General features: G+C 37.4%; 1 pseudogene; it reads left to right on the forward strand.

The window, feature by feature from the left end:
• Positions 1-1,402: 1,402 nt before the first annotated feature.
• On the forward strand, positions 1,403-15,314 carry LOC122144496 (annotated as a pseudogene).
• The last annotated feature ends 1,541 nt before the right edge of the window (positions 15,315-16,855 follow it).

Below are 16,855 nucleotides of genomic sequence, written 5' to 3' on the forward strand. Positions count from 1 at the left end.
GCGTGGGGTCTCTTCCTCTGGTGCGAGCAGCATGGGGTGCATTTGAGTAAGTGTGGAGGAGTGTGTGACTGTGTGTTTGTGTGGTGTGTGTGTGTGTGTGTGGTTGTGTGTTGTGTGGTGTGGTACAGCTCTACTCCTGCAACCCGGAGACCACCCGTTGATTATGGTAAAAACTCCTCCGCCTCTGAGTGTCTAAGCACAGCGAGAGGGAAGTTCAACATCCATCTCTCCTGACCCGTCCTGACCCGTTCTCAGGTTTCTGATTACAAAGATCAGGGACCAGCATCGGATCGAACACCAACCCAATATCAGTCACTCTGACTGGCATCTGACAGCTCCCGTGGCTCTGCGGAAACCTTCTCCACACGTCTTCGCCCCACTCCACATCCACTTCAAGGGTCCCACAATCTGAGGTTATCTCATTTATTTGCAGATTGAGTCCAGGAATATCAGTTAAATTAAGGGGCAGATCCAATGAACAGAATAAAGGTGCATTCGCATTAATAGTTTCTAATATGTCAGTAAGCATTAGCATATATACTTTGCTTGACTTGTCAATGACATCAATCTGATTGACATGCATCTGGTTTTGTGATCGGTCCAATGTGTTGTCCTACGGTCCTGTCTCCTTTCATCACAATCTGGTGTATTGCAGCACATGATGATTTCAAATTTCATTACTTCCATTTGTAGGTTTTGAAAACTGTATACTGCATGATAACATTGTAGATTCCAAGATCACATTCAGAAAGCATGTTCAGTCCCCAGTGACAAAATATGTCCTCGCAAGTGTTTGGCGTTTGGATGGTTTACAAAGCTTTTACTTCAAACATGCTGCCAAACTTCATTAAACCTCCACCTGTTTTTAATCTGGCATACTTAGAAAATGAGTATGCAGCAATTACCATTTTAAAAGGAGAAATTTCTACTTCTATGTAGAATGCCAAGAATTGTCTATGCCAAAAAACACAGTAATCGATCTAATCTAAAGGGAAATTGCTGTGTTCATAGTCTGTGACTTTGGGACGCCCTAAAATTGTCTGTGTTGACAGAAGGGGCTCTGTAGTGCACTGGGTTCTGTTTCCTCTGCTCAGAGACTGAGGACTGAAGTTGATGTATTAGACTGGTTGATTATCTTATGTGACCCGGAACACAACCTTCTGAGTCTTCATACTGTACTATATATGCTACTCCTGAAGGATTTCTTCTGCACACTTCACATTGTTTCTGTAGGCACATTCTTTTCCTCTGTCTCTCTGTTTTCAATGGCCACACGCATAACATATTTTCAAAGTGGAACAACACATGCGTGTGTCCTTGGTCTCTAGCGTTGATATCTATGATTTATGTACCAGCACTTCTAGGCAGTTAACAGTAACTACTGTAGGTCACATCCTAGATAATGATTGACCTGCGTGAGACTTACAGTGAGCAGGTAAGGGACACAGTCAGTATCCATGGGAAACAAATGTAAAAAGCAAAAACAGTCAACAGTTTGCTAAGATATGTACCTTTCTAAAGGAAATATGGCGGTCTAATGGTTGCTAGTGCATTGCTAGGTGGTTTCTTACTAACCCAAGTCAAAATGATCTCATGTCCTTAAGTCTCTGCTCTGCATTAAAAAATGTATTTTTAAAGTTTAAAACCCAAGCTTAGGTTGTGTTTAAACTTTAAAAATAAATTTTTGACTGATTGATGGTCTTTAGTTGGTTTAGCTTTGCAGCCAGATTCAAGTGATAATTACGTTTTGTGAGACAATTTTTTTTTTTAATGGATGGGCGCTTTTTATTTAAAATCTTTTGGGACCTGAAGCAATGCAACACCCACTGACTGCAATGATAGAGCTTGAAGATTGATCAAAAGATATTTTTAATTTTTTTTTGTATGTTTTTGTGTGTTTGGAAAGAGAAAGTCGGGGATGCCTCGGGGGTGAGTTAAACGCAGCCTAATTTTCATTTTTGGGTGAACGTTTACCCTTTTAACAGCATAGATACTTTAGTAGTGATGGACTTAAATGGCACACATATCATATGAGACTGCTGCATTACCTGAGTCAAAGATTACAGTGGGTGTACAGTTTGGATTATGTAGTGTGTGAGTGCATTGGGACTGCTCTCAGAACTGATTGAGATCAATGATATATGGAGTGAGTGCAAGGCTATCTGGGCTCTGCTGCTCTGTGTCAGTGGAGGTATTGCTTGTAGCTCCCTGTGCTGATCCACATTACCAGGGGGAACGGTTTGCCAGGGCTACCATTTATTAATATCTGTCTATAAACTTTGAGCACTGTGCTCATTGAGCAAATAATGAAGACAGCCATGGTTCAGGGGAGGGTTCGCTGGCATGTGAGCACACAAATCTACATACTTAATGTGCACAGGACATAAATGAGTCTGTCTGTGTGTTTACAAGCTTGTAAATAAGGGTGCAATTGAATATATATTTATTGCATAAAGTATGTGCAATCGCATATGCTAGTGTTTATATAAGCAGCAATAGGAAATTGTCAACCAGGCTAATTAAATCTGGTTGAAAAGCAAGTATGAGGCACTTTTAGTATATATGTGAATGTATGATTTATTGAAATCTGGCTTCTTTATATGTTTCCTGTCTTTGAATTGCTTGGATTAATTGAATCAATCATGTATCATATCACTATAATTAATTTATTCCCAGTTGCATTACAAGCTAAAAAAAAAAAAAAAAAAGGAAGTAATGTTCCTGCTCTGATTCAGCTATAAGGGTTCAAAAAAATTGTCAATAATAAAATCAGTGGCATTTATGCTGTATAATATTTCCCTTTATATCAAGTTAGGGCACTACAGACAGAAAAAAATAAAAATGGAAAAAATAATGGAGCAGCCCTGCCCCTGTTGGTTGATTAGTAAACACTTGCATGTGTCGAGTATTTAGCTCTGGATGTACAGTATATTGTGTAACAAAACAGTGTCTTGTCTTTATTCTTATGTAAATTTTACTCAGAAGATGCTCCTGATGATGGAGCTCTGAAATGTTGGGCCTGTGGTTTTATCTTATCATCACTTGATTGTGGGTTCTTGTGTTAATTAGTAACGACCTTTTGCTGGGTTTTATGGTTTTGTTACAGTATTTTTATGTTGTTATTGATGTGTGATGTCAATTGGAAAAGGAAAATATATTTCTGAGGGAAGAGTTTTTTTCTTTTGATAAAAAATGATGTATTCCAACAATTGATTTAAAATGCACATATGAATAATTCGAAATAAGACCCAGCGATGTTCACTATTTAAAGTAAATAGCAACTAATTTTGATTTCAAACTTTTCTGAACACTTTAATAATCTGCTCATAAGAATACAACATCTCAGTAAGGAGATAAATCTCATCCTAGTCTGCAAATGACACTGTTTGCTATGCAGTAATGAGTCTGGTGGCAGAGGAACGGCCAGACGTGCATCTCAGCTGTTCGCTGGGATCTGACTGTGGACGGCACAGTAATTTTCTCTGTCTAGACAATTGTTGTTCATATAACAATCAAGTGACATGGCAGTATTATTTCATTTATCTGAGCTTTTATTGTTTATTAGAGATGAACTCAAAGTTTATTTTCTGTTGGATTGGGTGGGAAGTACATGTCCTGGAACAACCTTCCCATCAACCAATCAGAATTGAGGGATATGTTTTCAAGAGATGTCAGGGTTTTTTTTTTTAGGCTTACAATCAGGGTTTAGAGACTTCTACGCCCTTTTTATTCACTTATCATTTCCCTCTGATATTAGGAATAAAATATGGGCAGGGTTAGGTTTAGGGGGTAGGGATAGGTCTATATTTTTGGACAGTAATGTCGATCCAGAATCAACAAAAAGATGTTAAATCCAGGAAACATGTCTCACTTGGCAAAGTCACGGCGATCGTTGGATTGTTTGAAATCGAAGTAATGTTTTGGTCAAAATGGGCCAAAACGCACACAGTAAACTCATGGATGTCATTTAAAGTGAAGTCAAAATTCAAATGATGTCATTACTTAGTCACATTATTGTGATTCTAAAATCTTGATAGAGCATTTATTCTGTGGTAAAACACAACTGAGAATGCTGTGAAGCTGCTCTTCTGTACACTAAGTAAATGAGGGATGGATGTTATCAAAGTTCTGAAGCCATATGATACCTTAGTGTGAACAACAGGACCAGAAATGTCAGTTGTTATTTGGAGAAAATCATCCCTTCCACTGCTGCTCTTGTGTATATTTTTGCACTTAGAAAACCAATGACAATTTGGATCAACCTGGTCCAACATATATTATATGTTAAATCCTCTGGACTTTTGAAGTCGTGAAACATTTTTTTAAATGAATAATAACTTAAATTTGAAATCTGTTTATCACACTAAGCTACTTCATAAGTCTTGTAATACAGTACTCAAACTGCATAGACTACATTTTTATGGTGCATTTATAATGGATTTAGATAATTTTGGAGCTTAAAGGGTTACTCCAACCGCAAAAAGGAAAATTTTGTCATAAATCACTTACCTCCATTCGTTCCAAACCCTTAAAAGCTTTGTTCATCCTTCGAAACACAATTTAAGATATTTTGGATGAAAACAAGGAGGCTTGAGACTGTCCCATTGACTGCCAAATGAATAACAGTTTCAAGGTCCAGGAAAGTATGAAAAAGCATCGTTAGAATACTCCATCTGCCATCAGTGATTCAACCGTAACGTTATAAAGCGAAGATAATACTTTTGTACACAAAGAAAACAAAAAAAAACTTTATTCAACAATTCCTCTCCTCTGTGTCTCTCCAAATCAGCGTAGCGCCATTTTGGCAATTCAGAGCTTACGCTCTTCTGTGTCAGCTGCGCTGCGCCGATGCGCTGTTTGTTTTCAAAACAAAGCGAAAATACATGTAAAAAAACGTATCCTTGTGGCACAGCTAATATAGAATGGCTTACGCCGCCTGCGTACTGCTCAGATTTGTCAAAATGGCACTACACTGACATCTCTTTTTGTGTTCCAATGGGACAAAGAAAGATATGTAACAGCATCAGGATGAGTAAATGATGACAGAGTTTTCCTTTTTGGTTGAACTATTCCTTTAAGTGTTTGCGCAATAAAAACCTTTCTTGCAAAACTTCTGCATTGAAATGCAGTGTTGTTGTTTTAGAAGAGGGTACTGAAGTGGAGTTTAGGATCATACTAGCCTATAGTACATATGTAACAGGAGACATTGGCTATAATTTACTGTATGACGACTTCAATTGCTTCGCTGTGCCTGGGTAAATGCACTGCACATTAAAGAAGGACATACGGGAGAGAGGGCACTGTGCTTTTATTACAGTAGTAAAGATCAGAGTCACAGACAAAGTTCCTTCCCCTCAGCTATTGCACATGGATCTGGTTAGGATGCCTCTGGTAATACCATGTAGTTTCAGATAGGGACATACACAACCTTGTACACGCACACGCACAGACGTGCACAAGACAGAACACTCGTGCCCCGCTGTCACACTCTGTGTGTGGACTTGCTTGGAGCAGATGGTCTGCAAAAATGAGCTCCTCAGGCTGGATACTGGCTGTGTGTCTTGTGGTTCTTGAAGGTAACAAAAAAATGTGTATATGATGGGGATTTAGTCTTGATGGTGTGGTGTAACTATGTGACAATCATGCACTGTATGAGTAAGGCTTTCATTAAGGCAACATTTCTGTTCACCATCTGTTGTTGTGTCATGTGTATTTGGTTTATGTGTGTTAGAAATATATTTGCCATGTCATTAGCCTAAAAAATGAAATTCTGCTATAAAATGTCATTTGTTTGCTCACTCTAACTGTAAACCACAAATATGTTTACATATGATTCTATGTAGGATTGACCGTGTTTTTTTTTAGTTATTAATTATTATTATTTTGCATAAAATTATGATATATATGGTTTGCTTACTATATTTGGCTTGTTTACATTGTGTTTTTTTTTTTAGATTTTATGCATGTTTGTATGTATGTTTGAGTAGTAACGCAGCTGTTGGGTTGCTTTTACCGTTTCAATCATATTGACATACTAAAACTTTGTCGTCTTGAATTATAAAGGCATAAATTTAACACACAATTGCTGACCTTTGTTCACCACATGTGCTGACAGTCAGTTTTAAAACAGTTACTTGGTGTCCTGGAATGTGTCTCTTCTCGTGTCATCACAGGAGGCAGACATGCTGGTGGGCTGAGGAAGGGTCAGGCAGTGAGAGGAACTGTTCTGCAATTCTTCCGGTACTCGCTATTCTTCTATCCTTACTCTGTTCATGTTTTAAGACTCATTTTTAGCTCAGAGAGCGATGGAAAGGGAAAAATAGTAACCCTGTCTCCAGCACACAAGGCCTAATTCGGCCTCTCAGCGAGGAGAATCTTCTTTTCTGATAAGAAACACAGTTTTTTAGGTCATGCACAGCCCAAATCTGAAACTCAGTGAGGTGTGTGTGTTATCTGTGAACTTTCTATGTCTTGTCTTGCTAACATAGTTTTTTCTTGCCATATCCAGTTGAAGTCGACTCAATCTCTTTTATATGAGCTGAATTTCAGATTATGGGTTGAAATTCAGTGCTTTATTGTAAGGATTGAGTAAATTTATTGAATTTGTGATATTTAACATTTGTGGATTGAGGATAACATTTTAACTATTTTAATGGATACAAAATAATTTTGATGCAATATATTTAAATGATTCCTGTTGCTCCAGTATTTGCCACCAACAGCTGTGAACACGACTCTGAGGCTTCGTGATCTGAGACGCATCCATGATCCCCTTGAACATCTCAGCCTACATCATCCCAGCCACAGATGCTCATCTGGTACTAAACTTCTAAAGAGTGTCAGAAATGAACTTTTATATTAAGGGGCAATACTGATGCCTTGGAATTTATATTTCTTTTCTTTTACATTTTTATTTTTCTAACCATATAAAATCACAAACCGTGCCATACACTGATGTCAAATACGTCTAAATAAATGTATTATATGAATAGACACCACATGCTAAATCCAAAACTAGTTGGCCTAGAATTAATATATTTATATATTAATAAATCAAATGATAGATGGTTTTTTTTATAGATTTTTAGTCCTCGGGTTTTAAATATATGTTGCATTTTTGTCACTTTTGAAGCCATTTTTGACCTAAGCCCTAATTAATTTTTGACCTTCTAAAGCTCCTCTGCTCTTTCAATCTTCTTCATTGTCAGACATTACCTACGTGACAGTAACTGACTGTGGTTTTATTGGCAGAGTGAGTACATTGCCCCCAGAGATGCGAGGTTGGCCTGGATATCTGGCTTCACTGGCTCTGCAGGTGTGTTTCACAGCCAGCTGATCATAGTATTGCTGTATCACCATGCATCATTCTCAGTCACATTATGTTTGTCACTTCTGTTGGTCCTTGACAAACGGCCTACTTCTGTCTTCTGTTATACCGAACAAAAGTCTGTTTTAAGTTTTTCTAGGAACAGCACGTAATTACTGAAAACAAGGCTGTTTTGTGGACCGATAGCCGCTACTGGATTCAGGCAGAGAGACAAATGACTGTAACTGGGAGCTAGAGCGAGATGGTGAGGAGTAAATTATAGAGTGAAATTAATATTTAAAAATTTATTTTTCCATTGTGAAGTGGCAAAGAGGCACAATATCACTTTCTTTAAATTAAATGTTCCCTCCTGGTGGAATGACTTGCCCAACTCAATCCGAGAAGCTGAGTCCTTAGCCATGTTCAAGAATCTGCTAAAAACACATTTCTTCCATCTTTATTTGACCCTCTAACTCTAGCACTCTCTATTCTAATTCTATTCTTTCAAACATTGCCCCTTTTAGCCTTGCACTCTATTCATTTACTAACTGCTTGTTTTCTTTAAAAAAATGTTTTATAAAAAAAATTCTGTTTTCTTTTTATTATATAATTAAAAAAAAAAACTTGTACTGTGTTAAGCTAACTAAGACTTGTTATAGCCCTTGCATATCATTGCTCTCTTGTGGATTTTTGATTTTTCTTCCATTTTTCTCATTTGTAAGTCACTTTGGAAAAAAGCGTCTGCTAAATGCCTAAACATAATGTAAATATAAACTTGTCTAAGTGAAGTTGAACATGTGGGTGAATTAATGTCTTAAAATACATATTCAAAGGATATTAAAAAATGCTATTCCATTGATTGCTTGTGTTAGGAATTATTTATTTTCCCCTAATTTGTCTGTTGTTCATTTGATCTGAGTCTTTAACTCTATTCTGGTCTAACTCTGCTGGATTCGCAGCCTCCCGTTCGCAGCATTACCAACTGGCTAATCCTAGAGATCCCTGAGGGAGGTCAGGTGGCTTTGACCCATGCTCCTCTTCTCTGTAGGTGAGCAAACAGAGCTAACAAAATATTTTCCTACTAATAAAATACTTTCTATTCATCAAATAATTATGAAAAAAAAAAATCTGCTGTTAAAATGTATTAAATTGTATAAATATTTCACAATATTGCTTATATATTTACTATATTTTTCATCGTCAAATAAATGGAGCCTTGGTGAGGTTATTAGAGACTTTATTTTAAAAATATTTTAAAAATCTCACTGAAACAAACTTTTGAATGCATGGTAATGTATCTATAATTTCTTTAAAAAGATCACATGAGGAGAAACAAATCAAGTATCAAAGATTATCCAAATCATTCGTGAATCATTTGGTTACTATTCTTTGCTGCTTCAGACACATTTGACGTCTACAACACCAACCTGGCTCCAGCGGGCCGGATCCTGAAGTCTATTCCTGATAACCTGGTGGATAAAATATGGACAGGTCGACCTCCTCTGCCTCCTGACAACCCCATACGCTTACCTGACAATGTCATCGGTGTGTGCATTTCTTATCAGCTTCACTTGACTGATAAGTAGCAAGCTAATAGGACAGAGGACCATAAGATGATGACAAACAGAGCAATAAAGCTCTGATTTAATCTTTAATGACTAGTGATATAACTTACAGTAATGACAGTTGACAGAGGGGATATTCTAGTTCTTTCTGGTGCCAAGACCAAGTCAACCTAAAAATAGTCAACACCTAAAATAACTGGCTTTTTTTCTGTGGGGACTAAAAGGAGAAATTCTGTGCTTGTTGCTCTTTTCCATACAAAAGAGCTTTCAAGCTTCAAATAAGATACAGGTTAATATAAAAATATAAGATAAGGTCTTCTGTATTCATATGATACCCTTGTGTTGTGAGGAACCTTATCATAACTTTTCAGTATTGTTTACTAATAATCTTTCCTGCTGAGGGACTAATCGTTGAGTCAATGTGGTGAACGTGAGAGCCAAATCAGTCTGATTCATGAATCATTTAAACCAAAAGTCATTCAATCATTTTGGTGAAATGGATAAGTGATTCACTGAACAGAATAGCATCAAAATAGTGGTTCTTTATCAAATCAATCGTCTCAACTTCTATGGTCCCTTTTATTGTAATTGCATAGTTAAAAAGAGGTGACCAAAAGACATAGTGTAAGGGTTAGTAAATGGTGACAGAATTCAGTAGATTTTTTGGGTGAACTGTTTCTTTAATGTTTTGATGTAATTGAAGTTAACATTGTGCCTGTGTGTGTGTTTGTTCGGATGTTCAGAGAGGACCTGGCCAATGAAAGTAGAGCAGATACGAGCTCAGATAAGTTGACAATCCATACAAGCCCACCGCTGTGCTGGCTTTCAGCTCTGGATGAAACTGCATGTAAGCACAAAACTACACAACACAAAGCCATCTCATGCAGGAGATTTTCTCTGAATTGTTCTGTAAAACTCAGGCCAAACAATTGAGTTTGTGTCTCTTTTTTCAGGGCTGTTTAATCTACGAGGCAACGACATCCCTTTTAATCCATTCTTCTATTCTTACACTCTGCTGTCAATGGATGAGATATGGCAAGTTCCTCTGTTTTTTTCATATTAATAGCATTATACTTAGCTGGTGTACTGTACAGTTTTCTAACTAACCTTCTTCGCCAGGACCTCTTGTGCACATTGAAACGAATAACAGAAGAGTTGAAGGTGTACCTGAACTCTTCATGCTACCATTCCTATTGTGTGCAGCTGCTGGCGTACAGCTCTGTGCGCTCATACCTGCAGTTCCTATCTACAGAAACTCAACGTTAGGGTGGTGGGTGGGTACAGAGTACACCAAACCAAGCCCTGTATGAGCTCATCACTCCTGAGGTAAGACCTGGATCCAAAATATAGACTATTAGTATGTGCATGAAAGCTTGGACGCTCAAATAAGGAGTCTCAATCTATCTGTTTGCTGATTATGGCTGAGATCGTTTCAGTCAAGCCCCTCAAGTGTTAAAAACTGATTTTCACTTTTTGATTAAGTGTTAAATAGTAGCCTGGTTTATTTTTTACCATATGGCTTTTTAAAGGCTGAAAACATAAATGTAAATATGTAACTATAATCTAGGAGACAGCAAACAAGTCTGTGTTCTTGCATCTGTCAAAAATGTTTAGTTACGCACATCTACATCATGCACATAACACCATGTGACAAAATGAGGTAGATGCTATAATTGGTGTGGAGCCATTTCTATTTTTTGACACACTACATAGCTATTTTTAGCTACTTTATTTTGCCTTCCAGGTCTCTCTGAAATAAAATTATAATATTGACAAGATATGTAAATAAATATAATGTACCACATTACATTAGAGACAATTTATGATGTTTCAATTAAAATTAAATTAGAAAAGAAATGTGGATGGATGGATGGATGGATGGATAACTAGATGGATGGATGGATGGACGACAGATGGTATGTGAAATGGAGGATGGATGGTAGATAGCTAGATGGATGGTTGGATTGATGGTAGATAGCTAGATGGATGGTTAGGTGGATGGTGATGGATGGATGGATGGATGTATGGATTGATGGATGGATGATGGTGGGATTGATGGTAGATAGCTAGATGAATGGATGGATGGATGGTAGATAGCTAGATGGATGGTTTAGGTGAATGATGGATGGATGGATGGACGGATGGATGGATGGTAGATAGCTAGATGGCTGTTAGGTGGATGGATGTAATGGATGGATGGATGGATGGTAGATAGCTAGATGGATGGTTAGGTGAATGGATGGCTGGATGGATTGATGGACGGAGAATGGATGGATGTAGATAGCTAGCTAGATGGATGTTAGGTGGATGAATGGATGGATATCTGATGGATGGATGGAATGGATGGATGGATGGTAGATATCTAGATGGATGGTAAGGGAATGGATGATGGCTGGATGGCTGGTAGATTGCTAGATGGATGAAAAGACAATATTTTTAACTACAGATTAACTTTTCTTATGTCTTTAAGGACAAACTTCTGACCACCACCTACTCTCCAGTACTGACCACAAAAGCAGTGAAAGATGCGAACTGAGCAGCGTATTCTCAAAGAGGCTCATGTAAGAGGACACACACTCCCCAAATGACCTTTGTAAAGCAGTCATAACCCCGATAGACACTGTTGACTGATACCGTGTTGTATCTTATCGTAATTTTATCGTAAAGATTGAGGGCCACCTTATCACATCATAAAGCCGCATTAGGAGGCCAGACAGACTCCATTCATTGCAGCTCAATGTAGCTGAATCAATGCCTTATCGCCCCTTATCGTAAAACCTCCATCAAACATATTGGGACCTTTATTACTGATGGTGTTTGTTTGTATTCAGTTTTCTATTGACATATTTTGCAGAATGAATTTTTTCAATTGAAAACAACTGCATTTGATAACATGCATGGAAAACATCTTAGTTCTGGTGTTTTATGGCTTAAAGCCAGACCTCAGTTGACTGCTTTCAATTAATCGCCTCCGTCTGCCATCCGTCTGGTTTCAAGCAGGTGATTTTGTTCTTATCAGCTATGATGGGTGAGCATCCTCTCTCCCACAGATTAGAGATGCGTGTCGCAGTCATGCAGCTTCTGGTGTGGCTTGAGAAAAAAGTTCCAGAAGGCACAGAGCTGCCGAGCTTACAGCAGCACATTTTGTCGATCAGTGTCGCATGTACAGAACTGTGGGGCTAAACCCTATATATCCAGTAAATTCCTTCGCTATTTTGAAGTTGTCTTTTGTTTCAAGCTGGTTGTGAATTGTAAAGCTTTGTGTTATTTGTTTATTTTTTTATTCATTTATTTAATGACATACAAATTGGTAGTGTAATTCTTTTACAGTAAATTTGGTCCATTATGGCTAAATATTAGTTTACGTATGGAGAAATGAATGGGATATTTACTTCCAGAAACAGACACTAGCACTCTATATTAGCCATCTTTCTTAGCTTTCATGATTCGAATAACAACACCTTTTCAACAGTTAGAACATGTTAGTGCCATTAAGGATTTAATGACGGAAGATGATTTACTTTTGTGTAACCTTACCTTCCTTTTTCTTGAGAATCACAAAACCCTTTACTGTTGTTTTGACAGCAAACATAAGAACAGCAGAGGGCCGAGTTTTTGAGACTATTTCGCAAGTGGAGCTAATGCTGCTCTTGCTCAGCTACAGGTATTGAATACAATATGCGTTCCTCTTCCTGTCCACTTATGACCATATAGCTTTTCAGTAATTTTCTTTGTTCTCTTTATAATAATGTTCTCTATATTTATTTATAGCTACCTGTAGTCATTTTTTAAATCATTGCACTGTTTTTATTTATTACAGTCCATCTAATGAAACTGCAAGGAAGCTGTCTCAGTGAATGATATGTATCTTGTGGACTCTGGAGGGCAGGAACCTGTGAGGTTCATAGCACTAATAGTGCATAGTTTAATGTTTGTGTGCACAAAACAAAAACAATACAGGGCCAAGCTCATCTTGCATTGCATTCTGCGCTGATTTATGTACCTTAAACCATCTCATTCTATGTTACAGTGACGGCACTACTGATATAACGCGTACTGTGCACTGGGTAAACCCACTGACTTTCAGAAGGTACTGAATGATATTCATAGGGAGTATATTGATGCTGTAGAGTGTAATAGGATTGCTTATGCTGAAAGACAAACTGTTTTCTCCATTTCTTACTCTAATAGGAGGCCCTACACAAGAGAGCTTCATGGGGACATGATGAGATTTCAAGAAAGCGTTCTCCTGCTGGGACTCGCAGGTAGAGGATCTCCTCCTCTTCATTCGCATTTCTCTCTTCAAGCAAGCGTGCCATACTACTTCCACAAGGAGGGCACCATATCCACAGCAGACTTTTCACAGTGAGCCACCACAAAACCTGTCAAGTGTGATAAACTTTCCATGTGTTTTACTTACAACCCTAGGTGTGAACATGGAGATGCTGGGACTAAGAGCACTGTGGGAAGTGTGGTTTTAAATTATGGTCATGGCACAGGTCATGGTTTGGGAAACTACTTTGGGAGTCCATGAATGTAAGTCTATGGACTTTGTTTTTATATTTATTCTATATTTATTTCAGTAATCTTGTAAATTAAAATGCATTTGTGTTTATAAACATCATTTACACGGTAAATACAAATTGTGTTAAAAGTAATTTTTTAATCACAAAGATGTCATTAATACGCTAAATAGGACCAGTGAAAAACATGATAGTTTTACAAAGATAGTTTAATTTTCTAATCTTGTTCTTTTGAACTTTCCTAGATGTTTTCCTCACCTTTTTCTAACATAAAAAAAATGTACCTCATATTCATCAAAAAAAATTGTGCCTAATAAGCAATATTCGTTAGCATTGAAAATATAATAAGAAATTGATAATAAAAAGATTGTTAAAGATTTTTTTGATAGAAAAAACATTTTAATATATTTTTCAATAGTACCGTTTGTACCTTATTTTATTTATTTTATTTATTTATTTAGTTAGTTATTACAAATCAATTGCTAATCCTGGTGGTGCCATAGAAACTTTCGAAAACACCCACATGCAGGATACAGGTATATTTATTCATAAGATATGTTCTGATCTCTTCATCTAACCGTCTTTGTTTTTTCTCTCTGATAGGGCCTGTGGGTTTTCAGTCCAATACTATTCCATTTCAAGAGGGGATGTTCAACATCAATTGGTGAGGAATCATTTATGATAATGATTGTCTTATTTTGATAGATTACAGTTATAAACCGACAAACTCTGCTTCTAGAACCTGGTTATTACAAGGAGAATGACTTTGGTATAAAGATAGAGGACATTGCTGTCACTGTTCCAGCTACTACAGAGGTACATCCAACGAACTGAGGGTCCAAGAACGCTGTAATCCAGTGCAGTTAGCCAAGTGCAGTACATGAAAAAAAAAAAAGTAATAATATGTGCCATTTTTTCTTAAAATAAAAATTCCTTTTTTTCCTGTTTTTCCCTTAAAGCATGGCAACAATTACTTGACATTTGTGAAACCGTCTCAATGGTGCCTTATGACAGCAAACTAATAAACACTTCTCTTCTAAGTCCTGAGCAGGTACTGTAATAGTGCCCATCTAAATTTGTGTGTGTGTGTGTGTGTGTGTGTGTGTGTGTGTGTGTTATTAATATAAATACATCGATATTTACTTTCATATCATTAACCATTTATGTAAGTGAAGTGAAGTGAAAGTGAGAGTCGTGACATTTGCCAAGTATGGTAACTCATACTCGGAATTGGTGCTTTGCATTTAACCATCCAAGTGCACACCACAACAGCAGTGAGATAGGTGAACACACCGTGAACACACACCCGGAGCAGTGGGCAGCTATATCCTTGCTCAAGGGAACTTCAGCCGTGGGTATTGAGGGTGGGAAGAGAGAGCACTGTTCATTCACTCCCCACCCACCTACAACAACTCTGCCAGCACAGATAAGACATCCCTGTGTTGTGAGGTCATGCCATGTTGGGTTCATGTGTAAAATCATGTGTAATAATCATTTAAGAACCACAACTTTGTGTTTAAACATTGTTATTTTATAGTACTGGCTTCCTCTGAAAAATGTTGCCCCACAGGCGGTCTTTGATGGAAATACATCTGGGAGGGGGGGTTTTGTTGGGTTAGCACATGTCTGAAAATGGCCTTGTTCTTTCATTTATGAGAAACAGGAATCACTTACTGATCTCAGCTATGGCGTGGCAGTGCAGATGAACATCTCTGTCTCACAGCATTTTATTTGTTGGTGCTCCTGTAGGTGCACTGGCCTCAACAAATAACTATGAGAGCATCCCGAGCGTGGTGGTCCCGAGCTGGAGGCGGCAGGCGCTGAAGGAGGAGTATGACTGGGATGATGAAGCATACGGCACCCTCCTTTAGTGCTGGAGCTTCAGCTGTCATCCCTCATCAGGTAGTCACACACTCTTAGTAACAATGCTGCCCTCTGTTTTACCTGCATAATCTGCTGTTAAACACCAGCACTGAAGAGCATAACCCACTTCACAGAGTTCAGTACTGCATTCTGCTCTTATTGTGGGCTGAGTTGGGAAAAAATCATTTTCAGGTACAAACAGAAAAGCTCCAATGTGAGTACTTAAATGTAGAGTATGTTGTAATATATTGTTACAGTGTTCTTTCTTTCTCTTCTATTTCTTCTCTTTTTCTGGATGATTATTCCTTTTTTCAAGCCATTTTAGTGGATTTGCCACCTCATTAGGATTTGTCCTATGTTTAGAACTGTGTTAGTATTTTATAATGTATTTTATGACAAAAAGTTTGTACTCGTTTAATTAAGTCAGACGGATATTTAGATTTCAAACTGATACATTGCATGTGTTTGTATGAATATATTATTTTAAGACAATCAATTGTTCATTTATAGTTTATTTAAAGTAAGATTACTACAGTATCTCCACTACTTTGTTTATCTATGACTGCGTCCGAAGCTTAGGCTGGCTATAAGGCAATGACTTTTTCATGTCAGCGTTTGCATGTGAAGTTACCTCACCAAAACAGATTTCAGACCAGCCTTCTCAAGGGCAGAATAACAGTCTAATGATCTCCAAGAAATATGAGAGAACTTTGGTGGATAAATGAATATTTAAAATTTTTGATTTCATATTATTAATGCATGATTCACATACTAAGTAACAGTCATCATTGTAGATTGTCCAAACAGGAGTCACAATCCACTGAGTGGAAATATTATCCAGACACCATCAACATCTCAACATAACACCTTATGACACCAAAAAAAATTATAATGCCAGTTATAAGGACATTCATAGACACTTTTGCATACAATACAATGCACAGCATTGAGTGGTTTATATTCAGCCCATTCTAAATGATGCATCAGAGAAAACTAAATATATAACTATATATAATTATATATAAGTTTGCAAGGCATGAAAGCACATGATGAACATGCATAAAAATGTAGAGGACAATGCAGAACTGGATCTGCATTTTTTGTTCAGCTGATCTAGATCCGAAGATGATTGATTCATCATTCTAAACAGACAGAAAGGCGTCTAGAATAAAACATGACTGCTGATGATTGCTGAAATATTATCAGAGAAAATGATTCTTAGGACAGTATTCACACCACCACAACCCCTTATACGTTCTGTGTACCATTATTGGTGGAAGTCCAGTTACATGCACAAAAAAAAAAGCTGAAAATATTTTTTTGAAGGATTTTGTAAATCAGAGCCTAAAGGTATGTGGAGGTAACAACTTTCAGTAATGAGACTAGCCTACAGTTAAACAATTTGCCACTGAAACTCCAAACTGTAATTTTTCTGCCAACTTTAGAGGCTAAATACATAAATCATCTTTTAGTCATCAATCATTTACCTGAGCTGGAAAATTTGTAATGTAACCTTTTTTCTCGATGTTGGCAGTCTTTATTAAGCCAAACCTGAGATCACAATGTTTTATCACCGCTCATGTGTCATTTGCTTTATC

Source organism: Cyprinus carpio, unplaced genomic scaffold, assembly GCF_018340385.1.
Source record: "Cyprinus carpio isolate SPL01 unplaced genomic scaffold, ASM1834038v1 S000006696, whole genome shotgun sequence".
NCBI classification, from domain to species: Eukaryota; Metazoa; Chordata; class Actinopteri; order Cypriniformes; family Cyprinidae; genus Cyprinus; species Cyprinus carpio.